At 41.8% G+C, this 16807-nt stretch overlaps 1 long non-coding RNA gene across 1 annotated transcript; it reads left to right on the top strand.

Annotated features, from left to right (window-relative positions):
• Positions 1-265: 265 nt before the first annotated feature.
• LOC129410921 (uncharacterized) lies at positions 266-5286 on the top strand. Its single transcript, XR_008633063.1, has 2 exons — positions 266-3849; positions 3982-5286. It is a non-coding gene; the product is annotated as an uncharacterized LOC129410921 (long non-coding RNA).
• Positions 5287-16807: the final 11521 nt, after the last annotated feature.

Raw genomic sequence — 16807 nt, 5'->3', positions numbered from 1 at the left:
TCATTCGTTCATTTGTTTTTCAAAATAAAACCGAAAATAAGAAAATGAAAAAAAACCCAAAAACTATTTTCTTCATTATTTGTCTCCAAAACTGAAATGAAAAAAACAGATAATGATTCGGGTTTTTTTTTTCAGTTTTTCGATTTTGTGTTTAAATGAAAAATGGAAAAAACGGATAACGGACTGAACCAGGACTAAAACAGGACTAAACCATTTTCAGTCCTGGACTGGTCCTAGTCTGGCTCTCAGTCTCAGTCTTGTCTGGTCCGTCTTAGTCCCGGTCTGGTCCTGGTCTGGTCTCGGTCCCAATCACGGGTCTCAGTCCTGGTTTCAGTCGTGGTCTGGTCTCGTTCTCAGTCCTGGTCTGGTCCTAGTCTCAGACCTGGTCTCAGTCCCGGTCTCAATCACAGTCTGCTCCCGGTCTCAGTCCTGGTCTGAGTCCTGGTCTAATTCCTGGTTTCAGTCCTGGTCTGGTCTTGGTCTGGTCCCGGTCTCAGTCCTGGTCTCAGTCCCGGTCTGATCTTGGTCAGGTACCGGTCTCAGTCCTGGTTTGGTCCCGGTCTGAGTCCTGGTCTGGTCCCGGACCTGGTTTAGTCCTGGTTCAGTCCATTATCCGTTTCATTTAAACACAAAATCGAAAAACTGAAAAATCGAATCATTATCTGTTTTTTCATTTTGGTTTTGGAGACAAATAATGAAGAAAATTGTTGTTTTGTTGTTTTTTCATTTTCTTATTTTTAGTTTTATTTTGAAAAATGAATGAACGAACGACACACGGATTTATTTTAAAAGCAAAAAAATATCGTAATAAACATCATACGGTGAGATTTGGATATCGTTACATCCCGAATTATTTAACAGTTTTATTTTATTTTGAGTAGTTTTGATTTAAAAATGCATTTGTTGTTAAGTGGAGCAAACTGTTTTGACTGAAATTATGTCATTATCTATGTATTTATTTAGTGATATTTATCTATCTTACATTTTTTTTTTTTTTTTTTCGATTATAAGTGTTTTTATTTTATTTAAAAATGGATTCTTACAGTGAACGGGGTCGCCTCTCCACAGATCTGACCTCGGACTCGGCCTCGTGCTCGTTTCCATGAAGAAAATCGTTTTATTGTGATTTGAAATGTGCAAATTTTAACAGAATTATCCACCGCAGGGCTGCTTTAATGCCACATTGCGGAACATTCCAGGCAATTCCAGGATCCAATATTTGACAAACTTTCAAACAAGTCAATTCTCAAAACACTCAGACAAAACTAAACCAGGACCAAATCAGGACTAAATCAAGACTAAACTAGAACTAAACTAGTACTAGGACTAAACAAGATCTAAACAAAGACTTAACCAGAACTAAACCAGATCTAAACCAGGATTAAACCGGGATTAAACTATAACTAAATTAGCACTAAAACTAAACCAGGACTTAACAAGGACTGAAATCAGGATGTAACCAGATCTAAACCAGGACTAAACCAAAACTAAACTAGTGCTAAGACTAAACCAAGACTGAAACAGGACTAAACTAAAAGTAATCGAACACTAGAACTAAACCAGGACTAAACCAGATTTAAACCAAGACTAAACTAGTGCCAAAACTATACTAAATCTAAACCAGGACTAAACCAAGACTAAACTAGAACTAATCTAGTACTAGGACTAAACTAGGACTAAACCAGATCTAAACCAAGACCTAACCAAGACTAAACTACAACTAATCTAGTTCTAGGACTAAATCAGATCTAAACAAGGACTAAACAAGATCTAAACCAGGACTAAACCAGGTCTAAACCAGATCTAAACCAGGACTAAACCAGATCTAAACCAAGACTAAACTAGATCTAAACCAGGAATAAACTAGATCTAAACCAGGAATAAACTAGATCTAAACCAGGACTAAACCAGGACTAAACCTCAGCCAGACGCATTAGCCTGTGAACTCGCCGCTGCCAGATTCTGATTGGTTCATTTCTGGTCACATGACAAAAGTGTAAAATGACCCAGATTAGGTCATTTGAACTGGTTTTTGGTTTTGTCGTCGTCTCGGTCCAAACTCTGGGCTCTTATCAGTCGATCCGTGGACCACTGCCCTTTAAACGTGACGTGTTAGCAAACAAAGCTAACCCCCCCGACGGAAACTGTGACGTTAGCATGAGCTAGCGACGTTTAAAGTGCACACGACGGGTTCTCGGGTTTTTTTAAATTCCGGTTCGGTTTGGGGTTTTAAATATTTATAGTTTTACGTCACAAAATCAGGTGTACTTAAAAGACACAAAACTGAGACAAACTAAATCATTTCTTTTATTAGTCTAAACTTAGACCAGTTTTGGCCTTTGTTTACATTCTGGTTGCTAGGTAACAGTTATGGAAATACCTCTACGTATGTCACAACTGGACTAGGACTGGACTAAACCTGGATTGAACCAGGACTAAACCAGGATTTAATCAGCTCTAAACCAAGACTAAACCAGGACCAAACCATATCTAAGTCCGTACTAAACCAGGACTTAACCAGATCTAATTTAAGACGAAACCAGGATTTATCCATTACTTAAACAGATCTAAACCAGGATATAACCAGATCTAATCCAAAACTAGACCAGAAGTAAACTAGCACTAAGACTAAACCAAAACTGAACCAGGACTAAACCAGGACTAGAGCTGTGGACCTTGTTTACATTATAGTTGCTTCTACGTAGTCAAGTAAAATTATACATTTCGCCAAAAAAAAAAAATAAAACAAAACAAAATCAAAATTTCTAAATCAAAATTTTCTAAATTTTTCAGTGAAATCTTTTAAACCCATCTTTTTTTTCCCTGTGTTTTGGTGAAAACCAGGACTAAAGTAGGATTGAACAAAATCTAAAACAGGATTAAAACAGGACTTAACCAGATCTAAACAAGGACTAAACTAGAATTTAACCAGGATTTAACCAGAGCTAATCCATAATCTAATCAGGGCTAAACAAGATCTAAACCGGGACTAAACTAGGACTAAACCAGGACTTTAAAAAGTGCTAAACTAGGACTAAATTAGAACTAAACCAGGATTAAACCTTGATGTAAGCAGGACTTAACAAGGTCTAAACCAGGATTTAACCAGAGCTAAACCAGGACTAAACCTGGACTAAACCAGGAATTAACCAGAGATAAACTAGAACTAAACAAGGACTAAACCTGGACTAAAGCAGAACTTAACCAAAACTAAGCCAGGACTTAATCAGATCTAAACCAGGATTAAACCAGGACTTAACCAAAACAAAACAAACTAGTCTAAAACTAGTCTGAAACTTTAAACCCATCTTTTTTTTTCTGTGTTTTGGTGAGACTCGCCCTCACCCGACCCGACTCGTCATGTGCACTTTAAATCTTCACTTGTAATGGAAAAAAAAAAAAAACCACTAAAAAAATGCCGAGTGGAGATGTTGTGTTCACGTGGTGTAGGAAAAAACGCTCGTGTCCAGTGAAAATTGGCGAAAACTCTTTGGAAAACTTTGGTTAATCCGGTCTGGTTAAATTCCTGGCGGGTTACGTAATCCCTCGGCGTTCCCGGGTCCAGGTTTAGCTCGGGAGGAGGATCTTTTCATTTGTATTTGAGGAGCGGCGTTTTGTTTGGAGCCGAGACGCCACATGGACGAAACCGAGCGCCGTGAAAAAAAAACGAGCGGGTGTTTTCTGCACATGTGGGTGAAGCTCCGCGCCGAGGGACTCGAACTGGCAACCCTCCAGAGTGTGGGAGAACGCTTAACCACTGTGCCACCGCTGCACTTTGAAAAGGGTTTGGCTGGGCTGAAACAGAACTAAACCAAGAACTAAACCAGGTCTAAAGCAGGTCTAAACCAGGTCTAAACCAGAACTAAACCAGGATTAAACCAGGGCTAAACCCGGACTAAACGGGCTAAAAAAAGAACTAAACCAGGGCTAAATCTGGACTAAACCAGGACTAAATCCGGACTAAACAAGGGCTAAAAAAAGAACTAAACCAGGACTAAACCAGGGCTATACTAAGACTAAATCAAAACTTAACCAGGACTTAACCAGAGCTAAACCAGATCTAAATCTGGACAAAACCAGGACTAAACCCAGACTAAACAAGGGCTAAACAAGATCTAAACCAAGACTAAACTGGAAACTAAACCAGGACTAAACCAAGATGTAACTAGGACTGCACGAGGTCTAAACCAGGTCTAAACCAGGACTTAACCAAGATTTAACATGGACTTAACTAACAGTAGTTTAACCTGGATTTAACAAGGACTAAACCAGGACTAAATGTGGACTCAAGCAGAATTAAACCAGGACTAAACCAGGACTTAACCAAATCTAAACCAGGACTTAATAAAAACTAAGACGGAACCAGGACTAAACTGGGACTTCAACAGATCTAAACTAGAACTAAACCAGGTCTAAACCAGAGCTAAACTAGAACTAAACTAGGACTAAACCAGGACTAAACCAGGACTTAACCAAAATTAAGCCAGGACTTAACCAGATCTAAACCAGGACTAACCCTGGACTAAACCAGAGCTAAACTAGAACTAAACCAAGACTAAACCAAATCTAAACTAAGATTTAACAAAAACTAAGCCAGGATTTAACCAGATCTAAACTGGGACCAGACCGGTACTTAACCAGATCTAAACCAGGATTAAACCAGGACTTAACCAGATCTAAACTGGGACCAAACCAAGACGTAACCAAATCTACACCGGGACCAAACTATGGACTAAACCTGGACTAAAGCAGAACTAATCTAGGACTAAACCACAAATTTAAACCAGGACCAAAACTAAGTCAGGACTAAACCAGATCTAAACCAGGACCAAACCACCAAACTTGACCTGAGTTGAGTTTTGACTTCCACATTCTCACATGAGCCGGTTTCTCTTCTGAACTCACCGCAGCCGGATTCTGATTGGTCAGTTCTGATTGGTTGATTCTGATTGGTCGATTTCTGGTCACATGACGTCCTTCGTGTCGCAGGAAGCACTTTAACGCCGCGTCAGCAGTGTGTCGAAAACGTGTGTGTGTCAAACTGTTTTTGTTGTTGTTTTTGTGTAGAATGTGAACTGTAAATGTGTACGTATGTGTGTAGTACTTGTGTAGTTGTGTACTTGTGTAGTATTTGAAGTATTTAATTGTATTTATTGTAGTGTCGGTGTCACCAAAGATTATTTATCACCTGTAAATATTCACTGGTCCAAGAGGCGACTGTAGAGTTACTGTCTGATGTTCTGTTTTAATGTTGTTCTTGAATAAAAAATGAGAAATAATCCTGAATTCTCTGTGGATTTTATTATAACAATACGACGGAGTATAAGGGTCAGATAAAAAAAAAAAAAAAAAAAATGCTGGCGCTACGAGAATAAAGTCGAAGTTAAAATAAAGTCATAATATTATGAGAATATCGGCTGCTCGGAAAGTCTGACCGAGTGGAGAATGAAGAATTTGGAGCATTTTGTAAAGGAGAAGAATCTGTGTATCATTCGTTCATTCGACTGAACAAGGACTGAATCAGGACTAAATCAGGTCCGGAACCAAACCAGAAAGACCAGGACTGAGGCCGAGGCCAGACCAGGACTGAAAACGGTTTAGTCCTAGTTTAGTCCTGGTTTAAGTCACGGAAATGGGAAATGGCGTTTCCGTGACTTTAAAATGCGATGCGGGAATATTGTGCCGCATACAGACTGAACCAGGACTAAACCAGGACTGAATCAGGACTGAACCAGGACTAAACCGTTTTCAGTCCCGGTCTGGTCCCGGTCTCAGTCCCAGTCTCAGTCTTGGTCCTGTTCCCGGTCTCAATCCTGGTCTCAGTCCTTGTCAGGCTTCTCAGGCCTTAGTCCTGGTTTAGTCCTGGTTTAGTCCTGGTTCAATCCGGAGGCGCAAATAATGAAGAAAATTGTTGTTCGTTTTCTTATTTTTGGTTTTATATTGAAAAACAAGGTTCTTCTTCTGCCGCATTTTTCACTTTGACTTTGATTTTATTACGACTTCATTCTCGTAATATTATAACTTTATTCTCGTAAAATTACGACTTTATTTTCACTTCGACTTTATTCTCGTAAAATTATGACTTTATTCCTGTAAAGTTATGACTTTATTCTCGTAAAATTATGACTTTATCTGGCTTCGACTTTACTCTCATAATATTATGACTTTAATGTCGAAATTTTACGACGTAGCACCAGCATCTTTTTTTTTTTTTTTTATCTGACCCTTATACTCCGTCGTATAATAAAACCAAACACTTTAAGTTTTTTTTTTTTTAATCTATGCATTGGAAAAAAAACAATATCTAGCTAAATTTAAATGTACGACAGAGTATAAGGCTCAGATAAAAATAAATGATGCCTGGGCTACGAGAATAAAGTCGTAACATTTCAACATTAAAGTCGTAATATCAGGAGAATAAAGTCGAAGACAGAAAAAGTCGTAATTTTATGAGAATAAAGTCATAGTCAAAATAAAGTTGAAATATTAGGAGAATGGGCTGGTGCACGTTGGAGCTCCAAGAAGAATCTGTGTGTCATTTGTTCATTCAACTGAACCAGGACTAAATCAGGACTAAACCAGGTCCCGAACCAGACCAGAACTAAGACCAGGATTGAGACCAGGACCAGACCGTTTCCCGTTTCCGTGACCTCCGTGACTGTGATGCTGAACTTTTGCGCCGCATACGGATTGAACCAGGACTGAACCAGGACTGAACCGTTTTTAATCCTGGCTTTAATCACGGTCTGGTCCTAGTCTTGTCCCGGCCTCAGTCACGGTCTGGTCCTGGTCTGGTCCCGACCTCAGTCCTGGTCTGGTCCTGGTTTGGTCCTGACCTCAGTCACGGTCTGGTCCTGATTTGGTCTCGGCCTCAGTCACGGTCTGGTTCTGGTCTGGCCCCGGCCTCAGTCCTGGTCTGGTCTCGGTCTGGCCCCGGCCTCAGTCCTGGTCTGGCCCCGGCCTCAGTCCTGGTCTGGTCCTGGTCTGGTCCGGGCCTCAGTCCAAGTCTGGTCCTGTAGCCAAATACATAAATAATGAAGACAGTTTTTTTATTTTTCTTATTTTTGGTTTTATTTTGAAAAACAAATGAACGAAAGATACACAGATTTATTTAGTTGTATTTTTGTCATTTTCAGTGAAACAGGTGGATGATATTGTACCAAAGAATGTCTGTTATTAGAAAAAAAGTTTTAAACAGATTTTGACATATATGTTCAAAGTGCTGCGTGATCGAATGTGCATTAAAGTGTTTTAAAGAGTTTTAAAGTGTTTTTAAAGTGTCTTAGTGAAGAGTGAAGGTGCTGAGTGATATTTACAGGTAACAAACCGCCGTGTTCTTGTTTCACAGATGTTCATATGGTTTTTATTTTGTTATATTTTCACGTTATCTCCAGCAGAGTGACGTGTGTTTAACTCTCTCCTCTGTGTTCCTCTCTGTGTTTTGTCTGTGTTTTGGAGCTTTATCCCTGAGAGTCAGAGTCCGGGTCGGTCTGTCCTGAGTCTGAGTCCCGTTCAGAGCCGGCTGCAGGTGCGTGACGTTTACTCGAGTAACTTTTTGTGCGTGTGTTCGAGCAGACGGCTGTGTATCAGTGAATCATAAAAAAGACGATACGACCAAATATCAAATTGTTCCAAAAACTGTCGCTGTGTCCTCGGGCGAGACATTTCACCTCTAGACCTTGAGTCGTGCTCCGTCTGAAACAATCCACTCCTCAACAACTGTTTCATGGTTATAAAAACATCTTATTACACAGAAGTACAGTATAAAGAGTCTTTGCATCACAGATAGAAAACTCCTGTAGCCACCATCAATGTGAATCTGTGTATCATTCGTTGATTCGTTTTTCAATATAAAACCAAAAATAAGAAAATGAAAAAACAACAGTTTTCTTCATTATTTGTCTCCAAACCAAAATGAAAAAATGGATAACGATTCGTTTTTTCAGTTTCTGATTTTATGTTTAATGAAGAATGGAAGAAACAGATAACGACCGTTTCCCGTTTACGTGACTTCCGTGACTGCGATGCCGGACTTTTGCGCTGCATATGGACTGAACCAGGACTGATCCGTCCGAGACCAGACCGGGACCAGAGCAGGACCAGAGTGGACTCCGAGCTTTAACTCCGAGCCTCCGCAGGGTCTGAGCCTCAGCTTCGAGCTCCGGCCCTGCTGTGGGCTCTGAGCCTCCGGTCTGGTCCAGGCCTGGTCCCGGTCTGGTCTCGGTGTGGTCCTGGTCTGGTCCCAGTCTGGTCTTGGTCTGATCTGTCTCAGTCCCGCTCTGGTCCCGGTCTGTTCCCGGTGTGGTGCCGGACCTGGACGCCGTTTCCCGTTTCCGTGACTTCCGTGACTGCGACTTCCGGTCCTCCGCGCTCAAGAACCGCGGCTGGTTCCGGGGTGGTGCAGCATCCGGACAGAAGCGTGAGTCCAGTTTGGTCCCGGCCTGGTCTCGGTCTCAGTCCCGCTCTGGTCTCGGTCTGGTCTCGGACCTGGACCCGGAGCCAGACTGGAGGCTCAGAGCCCACAGCAGGGCCAGAGCTCGAAGCTGAGGCTCAGACCCTGCGGAGGCTCGAAGTTAAAGCTTGGAGTCCACTCTGGTCCTGCTCTGGTCCCGGTCTGGTCCCGAACCTGGATCAGTCCTGGTTCAGTCTGTATGCAGCGCAAAAGTCCGACATCGCAGTTCCAGAAGCCACGTAAACGGGAAACGGTCATTATCCGTTTTTTCCATTCTTCATTTAAACACAAAATCGAAAACTGAAAAAACAAATCGTTATCTGTTTTTTTCATTTTGGTTTTGGAGACAAATAATGGAGAAAACTGTTGGTTTTTTGTTTTCTTATTTTTGGTTTTATATTGAAAAACGAATGAACGAACGACACACAGATTAATGTGGTACACGAGACGCCGTCCACACACTTCTCCCGACGTGAGATATGAAAAAATAACAAATATAAAATAGTCAAATATAAATGTCAAACTGGAGCTACTGGCAACGGTGACAACAAAACAAAACAAAATAAAACAAAAGGGGCCCGGGTTCTCTCTCTCTCAAGTCCAAGATTAGTCCTGGTTCAGTCCTGGTTTAGTCCTGGTTCAGTCACGAATTACGTGCCCCCACTTAAAAAAATCCTCACTACTCTACACACTGGTCATTAATAAAAGTAACGCAGCCCTTTACCTGGTTCACTCTCTGACTGTCGGGTCTGAATCCAGTGTCGTTGTCGTTCGCTGTTAAAGTTTCCGGTGACACCAACTCAAAATCTGATTGGTTGAAGCAAAAGTTTCATGGACATTTATTTTTTGTTTGAGTTCCTGCAGAACAGATTGTGAAGGCCTCAGGGACACTTCTTTGACTTTGACTCTGCCCGGCAACAAGTGACGACTGAAATGTGATTGGTCAAATACTTTAATATGAAAATCCATGTGTGGAAGCAGCACAAGCATCGGAAAAACTCTGAAAGGAAGTGGACAGACCATTTGGAATTATTTAATAATAATAGAATTAACATCAGACTGTGATTCAGAGATTTTTTTAGGCCACCAGAAAAGGACTTGCAGGCTCTGACGCATCACCACTGAATTTTACCTATAATTCCCAGTATGTCTTGGGTGTTTGTGTTTGTGTTGTTGTTGGGGCTGGAAGAGGTCGATAGAACAGATTGGCAGTCTCGTTTCTGTCAGTCTGTCCCAAGGCAGCTGTGGCTAGAGTGTGGATAGAGCTGAATTTTTCTGTTCGAGACTTGCCCGCGTCCGACAGAGCAGAGACTGAGTCCGACTGAACCCGACTGACACAATTAACACACAAGATTTTGTTTGTGTGGCTTCACAAACTCGGGATAAAGTGAAAATAATGAGAAGATTTTATTCCTCTCCTTTCGTAAAGTTGTAAATTTAAAGTGCAGCATATCGTCCACATTGTCCGTAGAAATTGTCCTCCGTAAATAATGACCTCAGTCCACAAAACCGCACTGTGAATCCAGTTTTTTGCGTTCTTTAAAAGTAAAAAGGTGGGAGTAGTTCCTCTCGTGTGTCTGTTTACATCCACACGGCGCAGGGATCGAGCTGAAGCTGCAGATTAGTCACAGTGACTCTACTTCCTGTGAACTTTATCTCCAATTTTTTATGCTTTAAAAATCCTGCATCTGAAGTTTTGCTCCACATTTCACAAATAATAATCACAGTTTTGACTTGTGTCTGAACTAGAAGTGCAGAGTCTGATCTTTGAACACGTTAAGAGTCACTGGTTTTACTGGAAACAGGAAACAGCTGACACACTCACGAGTCCGAGTCCGACCCGAGTTCTAGATATTTGTCCGAACCAGTCGAGTCAGACTTGAGTCACTATATTTAGGACTTGAGACTTGACTTGATAAAAAGGACTAAGACTTGGGACTCACTCGACTTGGACTTGAAGGTCACCGACTTGGGACTCGACTTGGACTTGAAGGTCATTGACTTGAGACTCGACTTGGACTTGAAGGTCAGTGACTTGGGACTCGACTTGGACTTGAAGGTCGGTGATCTGGGACTCGACTTGGACTTGAAGGTCAGTGATATGGGACTCGACTTGGAATTGAAGGTCATTGACTTGAGACTCGACTTGAACTTGAAGGTCATTGACTTGGGACTCGACTTGGACTTGAAGGTTATTGACTTGGGACTCGACTTGGACTTGAAGGTCAGTGATTTGGGACTCGACTTGGACTTGAAGGTCATTGACTTGGGACTCGACTGGGACTTGAAGGTCATTGACTTGGGACTTGACTTGGATTTGAAGCTCAGTGACTTGGGACTCGACTTGGACTTGAAGGTCGGTGATCTGGGACTCGACTTGGACAATGAAGGTCACTGACTATGGACTCGACTTGGACTTGAAGGTCAGTGACTTGGGACTCGACTTGGACTTGAAGGTCACTGATTTGGGACTCGACTTGGACTTGAAGGTCAGTGATATGGGACTCGACTTGGACTTGAAGGTCATTGACTTGGGACTCGACTTGGACTTGAAGGTCAGTGACTTGGGACTCGACTTGGACTTGAAGGTCATTGACTTGGGACTCGACTTGGACTTGAAGGTCATTGACTTGGGACTCGACTTGGACTTGAAGGTCACTGACTTGGGACTCAACTTGGACTTGAAGGTCAGTGACTTGGGACTCGACTTGGACTTGAAGGTCAGTGACTTGGGACTCGACTTGGACGCACACATTTCTATTTATTTGAATTATGGTGGATTGGAAACTTGAACTGATCTGAGAGGTTTTTTTTTTTTTTTTCTCGAGTACAATTACATTTGGTTTATAAAAGAATGAATCAGCAAATGCCCGAGTCGCGCTGACACGTTCAAACGCAGCGGGAAACATCAATTCTACCGAGTTTACTTTCACCAAATGTGTTTATCGAGGCCTGTGTCTGGAAAATAAATCAAACGTTTCACATTTGGCTCTTGATCATTTTGTGGGCGTCCGTTTTGTGTTTGTTGAAGACCTCAGGATGTTATTAAAGGAGTCGCGCTGGTTTCAGTACGAGTGTGTAAACAAAGAGACTTTTACAACCAGCAGGAAATACTTTGGCCTGAATTCTTTCTATATTAAACCGCCCGGTCATTGATAAAAACCAGGAGCCGCTAGCTGTTTTCCCTCTCCCCAGACACTTCCTCCAGCAAACAATAATCCCTCTGGTCCTGAGTTTCTCTGGAGGATCAGCTCGACTCTGAACCCTGAGGTCCTCCTGCCGAAGCTCAGACCAGTGTCCAAAAACCAGCTGGAGGTTGTACGTGTTTGAGTTTAGACTCTGTGGACAATTCAATTTTATTTCTCTCCAGCGACTAGGACTAAACCAGGACTAAACCAGGACTAAACCAAGACTAAACCAAGACTAAACCAAGACTAAATCAGGACTAAACCAGGAATAAACCAGGAGTAAACCAAGACTAAACCAAGACTAAACCAGGACTAAACCAAAACTAAATCAGGACTAAACCAGGACTAAACCAGGACTAAACCAAGACTAAACCAAGACTAAACCAGGACTAAACCAAGACTAAATAAACCAAGACTAAACCAGGACTAAACCAGGACTAAACCAAGACTAAACCAGGACTAAACCAAGACTAAACCAAGACTAAACCAAGACTAAACCAAGACTAAACCAGTAAACCAGGACTAAACCAAAGACTAAACCAAGACTAAACCAAGACTAAACCAAGGACTAAACCCAAGACTAAACCAAGACTAAACCAGGACTAAACCAGGACTAAACCAAGACTAAACCAGGACTAAACCAAGACTAAACCAAGACTAAACCAAAACTAAATCAGGACTAAACCAGGACTAAACCAAGACTAAACCATGTCTAATCCAAGATTAAACCAAGACTAAACCAAGACTAAACCAGGACTAAACCAAAACTAAATCAGGACTAAACCAAGACTAAACCAAGACTAAACCAGGACTTAACCAAAACTAAATCAGGACTAAACCAAGACTAAACCATGTCTAATCCAAGACTAAACCAAGACTAAACCAGACTAAACCAAGACTAAACCAAGACTAAACTAAGACTAAACCAGGACTAAAACCAGGACTAAACCAAGACTAAAACCAGGACTAAACCAGGTCTAAACCAGGACTAAACCAGGATTAAACCAAGACTAAACCAAGACTAAACCAGAACTAAACTGGGACTAAACAAGGGCTAGGTGGACATAATTTAAAGCAGCAGTGATCTCATATAAAAATCATTTCTCTATCAATAATATTTTTAATCTGGTTAAAACTGGAATCTTTATTTTCTTTTAGCAGATAAAACAAAACATCTTATGTTAACATTTCCTCGTCTTTGCTCAGTTTCTTGTTCATGGAGACTTGGGCTCAACAGACAATTTGAAGAAAACAAACAAGAATTTTCAAGATGTGGTTGGTACATTCATGTCATTTTTAAAAAGCACGACAATATCAAGTAATTTAAAGTATTCAGATTACATTACTCACTTTAAGTAATTTAATGGATTATGTTACAAACTACATTTTGGTGTGTGTAATCTGTAATCTGTAATCTGTAGGGGAGTACGTTTAAAAAGTCACCTTCCCAACACTGACCAAAACTGGAACAGGCGTCTTCATGTGCTCTATGTGTCGCTATGGCAACTGCAGGTAAACAAACTATTACAGGTGCCAGGTGAGATCAGTCCGCCGCTGCTGAGCTTTCTATCAGGAAATAGGCAAGGCAAGTTTATTTGTACAGCACAATTCATACACAAAGTAATACAAAGTGCTTTACAGAATGAAAACCTTTCAGTTATTTGCACAGTTAAACAGAAATGTTTTGAGTCTGGATTTAAACAGCGTCACAGAAGAGTCTGTCTCACATGTTCAGACTGTTCCAGGTTTTAGCTGCATGAACCTGAAACTCTGACTCCCCTTGTTTAGTCGTGACTCTGGGCACCAGCAGGAGTTGGTCCCTGAGCTCCTCAGAGTGTGAGATGTTCATATGACACTAACATGTCACAGATGGACTTTGGTGCTCGGTCCATGGAGACACTTGTACAAGTAGAGCTGCTTTAAAGTCTCTGAGCCACAGGAGCCAGAGCAGAGACCTGAGACCAGGACTTAAGTGCTCGTACTTCCTAGTTCGAGTCAGGACCCGAGCTGCAGCGTTCTGGATGTTCTGGATGTTCTGGATGTTCTGGATGTTCTGGATGTTCTGGATGTTCTGGATGTTCTGGATGTTGTGGATGTTCTGGATGTTCTGGATGTTCTGGATGTTCTGGATGTTCTGGATGTTCTGGATGTTCTGGATGCTGGATGTCTGTCTCACAGCTCGTTTGGAGACCAGTGAGCAGAACATTACAGTATCTAACCTACTGGAGACAAACACATGGATAAGTTTCTCCAAGTCTGATTTAGACAGTAAACCTTTGATTTTTGCTCTGTTTTTTAGATGGTAAAAGGCTGCAGATGTTATTGATTTGATGTGACTGTTAAAGTTCAAGTCTGAGTCCATTATTACCCCTAGATTTCTTGCCTGATTTGAAGGTTTTAGAGCAGGGGTGTCAAACTCATTTTGGTCCGGGGGCCGTATCCAACCGACTTTGATCCCAAAGGGGCCGGATCAGAAAACTCATGGCATATAAACCCCAAAAATAACAATAAGTTCAAATATTTGTGCAGAGAAACACAAATCTATTACAGAAATCTTTTTTAATTGATGAACTCTTTCTTTTACAAAATATTATATTATGTACAACCTGAAACTAAGAAAAATGCAATTTCAACACAATGTTTTAACATTAACTTGTATATAAATAGGAATAAGTAAAATTTTCTTGGAAAATCCTGCACTCGGCTCCGCTTTTCTCATGTTGGACATTTTTCTGATGAGGGTGTCACGGTCAACAGTCAAAACGATCGTCCTTTAAGAGCGTTTGGAAAGAGACAAGTCTTCATTTGTGCTGCTCTGGTGGGAGGGGCCACGTACAGAGACGCTGGAGACGCTGCTAATGCTAAGTGCCGCAGAAAATTACCGATATTTAAATAAAAAATATAATTAAAATATTTTAGTAGAAATAAGCCGAGGGCCAGATTAAAGGTCTTGGAGGGCCGCATCCGGCCCCCGGGCCTTATGTTTGACACCTGTGTTTTAGAGAGAGAGACTGGAGGTGATGCTGACACTGTCCCTTTGTTTCTGTGGACCAAACACTATGACTTCAGTCTTGTCAGAGTTTAGCTGGAGAAAGTTGTTTTGCCTCCACACACTGATCTGTTGGACGCAGTGACAAAGTGAGTTAAATTATCAAATAAGTTAAATTATTCTATGGACACAGACGTTCACATGGACAGTCTGGTGTAATAATAGATTTTCTTCGGGTGTTTTGTGGAGTGGATAAAGAGTTTTTAGTGGCAGGATAAACTATGACCATTGAGATTCACTAGTCTAACACCAGTGACCTCTGCACATACAAGGACTGGATGGAATATTTTAAAAAGTGTCTCCACACGTCTCCAACACTCTGGATCACGAGGAAATGAGGTCCTGTGTACAAAATTCTGAACTGTCCCTTTAATGAGGATATTTTATTGTTGACTGAGTGATCGTGATTCATTGTTTTCGTTTAAACAATGAAAAACAGTAATCAAGTGTTTCCCACAGAAAAGTGGTGAGGCAGGACGGTGCCGCTGAAAACGCGATGAGCTCTTTTGAGTCAAATTTCAACCTGTACATGTCAGTACAAAGACGGTGGTCAGTTACTACGGCAACACAAACAAAACAAACTACAAACAAACGGCAAGAAAAACTACATTTGATATGTTATCTATGTTTTACAACTCTTGAAAGTGTTAAGGATTTTACATTTGCCTCAAGTGGAGGAGTTCAGGTATGTCGGGGTCTCGTTCTGGAGTGAGGGGAGGATGGAGCGTGAGATTGACAGGTGGACAGGTGCGGCGTCGGCAGTGATGCGGTCGCTGTATCGGACCGTTGTGGTGAAGAGGAGCTGAGTCGAAAGGCGAAGCTCTCGATTTACCTGTCAGTCTGCGTTCCTACTCTCACCTCTGGTCATGAGCTCTGGGTAATGACCGAAAGGACAAGATTGTGGATAAAAGCGTTTCCTCTGCAGGGCGACTGGGCGCTTCCTTAGGCTGCGTTCAGACTGCAGCCTGAAGTGACCCAAATCCGATTTTTTGGCCCCTATGTTCCTGTATCTGATCTTTTAATGTCAGTCTGAATGACACAGATTCAATTTTTTCAAATGTTACACTTGGATATTTGCTCCTGAAACTGATACATATCTGATCTTTTGACATGTGACTTCAGTCTGAACGGTCAAAGTGCATTCATCCACCTACACGTTATCAACAAGACACAAACGTCACTATTCTGCGCTGAAGTAGGTGAAAATTGTTACTGAACTCCGTGTGACTGAAGTGAAGCACATCACCACTCACCACTCTTGGCTCCGTCTCCACATCCACACGTTCCTTTCAACGGACTGAACCACAAAACACCACGACCAAAAACCTCGTCCTTCTCCTTCTCAATCTCCTCCTTAAAACAAGTAAGTTGTTCATGTTCTGGCTCCGGTACGAGAGGAACTTTAAAATCTCCAGGTGCTCGATGCTGCGTCCATGTTTGGACAAACTTCTGTAAACACAGAGACGCTCGCTGCGGTTGACGTCGTCGTGTCTCCAGTGTCACATGTGGGACACTTTTGGACCGTTTAATGTTCACACTGGAGTCACATACAAGTCACATTTACCTGGAAATGTGAACGACCTCGAAAAAACATTGGATTTCACAAAAAAATCGGAATTGAGTGTTAAGCCCTGCAGTCTGAACGTAACCTTAGAGATAGAATGAGGAGCTCGGAGTAGAGCCGCTGCTCCTCCACGTTGAGAGGAGCCAGTTGAGGGGAGGACATCTGTTCTGATGTCTCCCGGGCGTCTCCCTTGGGAGGTGTTCATGTCCCACCGGGAGGAGGCCCCGGGGAAGACCCAGGACACACTAGAGGGACTATGTCTCTGGACTGGCCTGGGAACACCTTGGGATCCCCCCAGAGGAGCTGGAGAAAGTGTCTGGGATGAAGGAAGTCTGGGAGTCCCTGCTTAGACTGATGCCCCACGACCCCACCCTGGATAAGCGGAAGAAAATGGATGGATGGATTTTACATTAATCTATACTCAATACTGACAGATACTCAAATGATCATTTTAAAGCAGATTTTTAGACAATAATACTGTAATTTTCAACACAAATAATAGTATTTGTTTATTACATGATGTGGTAAGTAATGCCGGGCGTACACTGTGCGAT

The sequence above is a fragment of the Boleophthalmus pectinirostris genome, unplaced genomic scaffold, assembly GCF_026225935.1.
Source record: "Boleophthalmus pectinirostris isolate CB_2022bp ecotype Guang Dong unplaced genomic scaffold, ASM2622593v1 HiC_scaffold_2826, whole genome shotgun sequence".
Classification (NCBI taxonomy): domain Eukaryota; kingdom Metazoa; phylum Chordata; class Actinopteri; order Gobiiformes; family Gobiidae; genus Boleophthalmus; species Boleophthalmus pectinirostris.
Note: the sequence above shows the minus strand (reverse complement) of the source record. Positions and strands in the feature narration are given on the sequence as shown.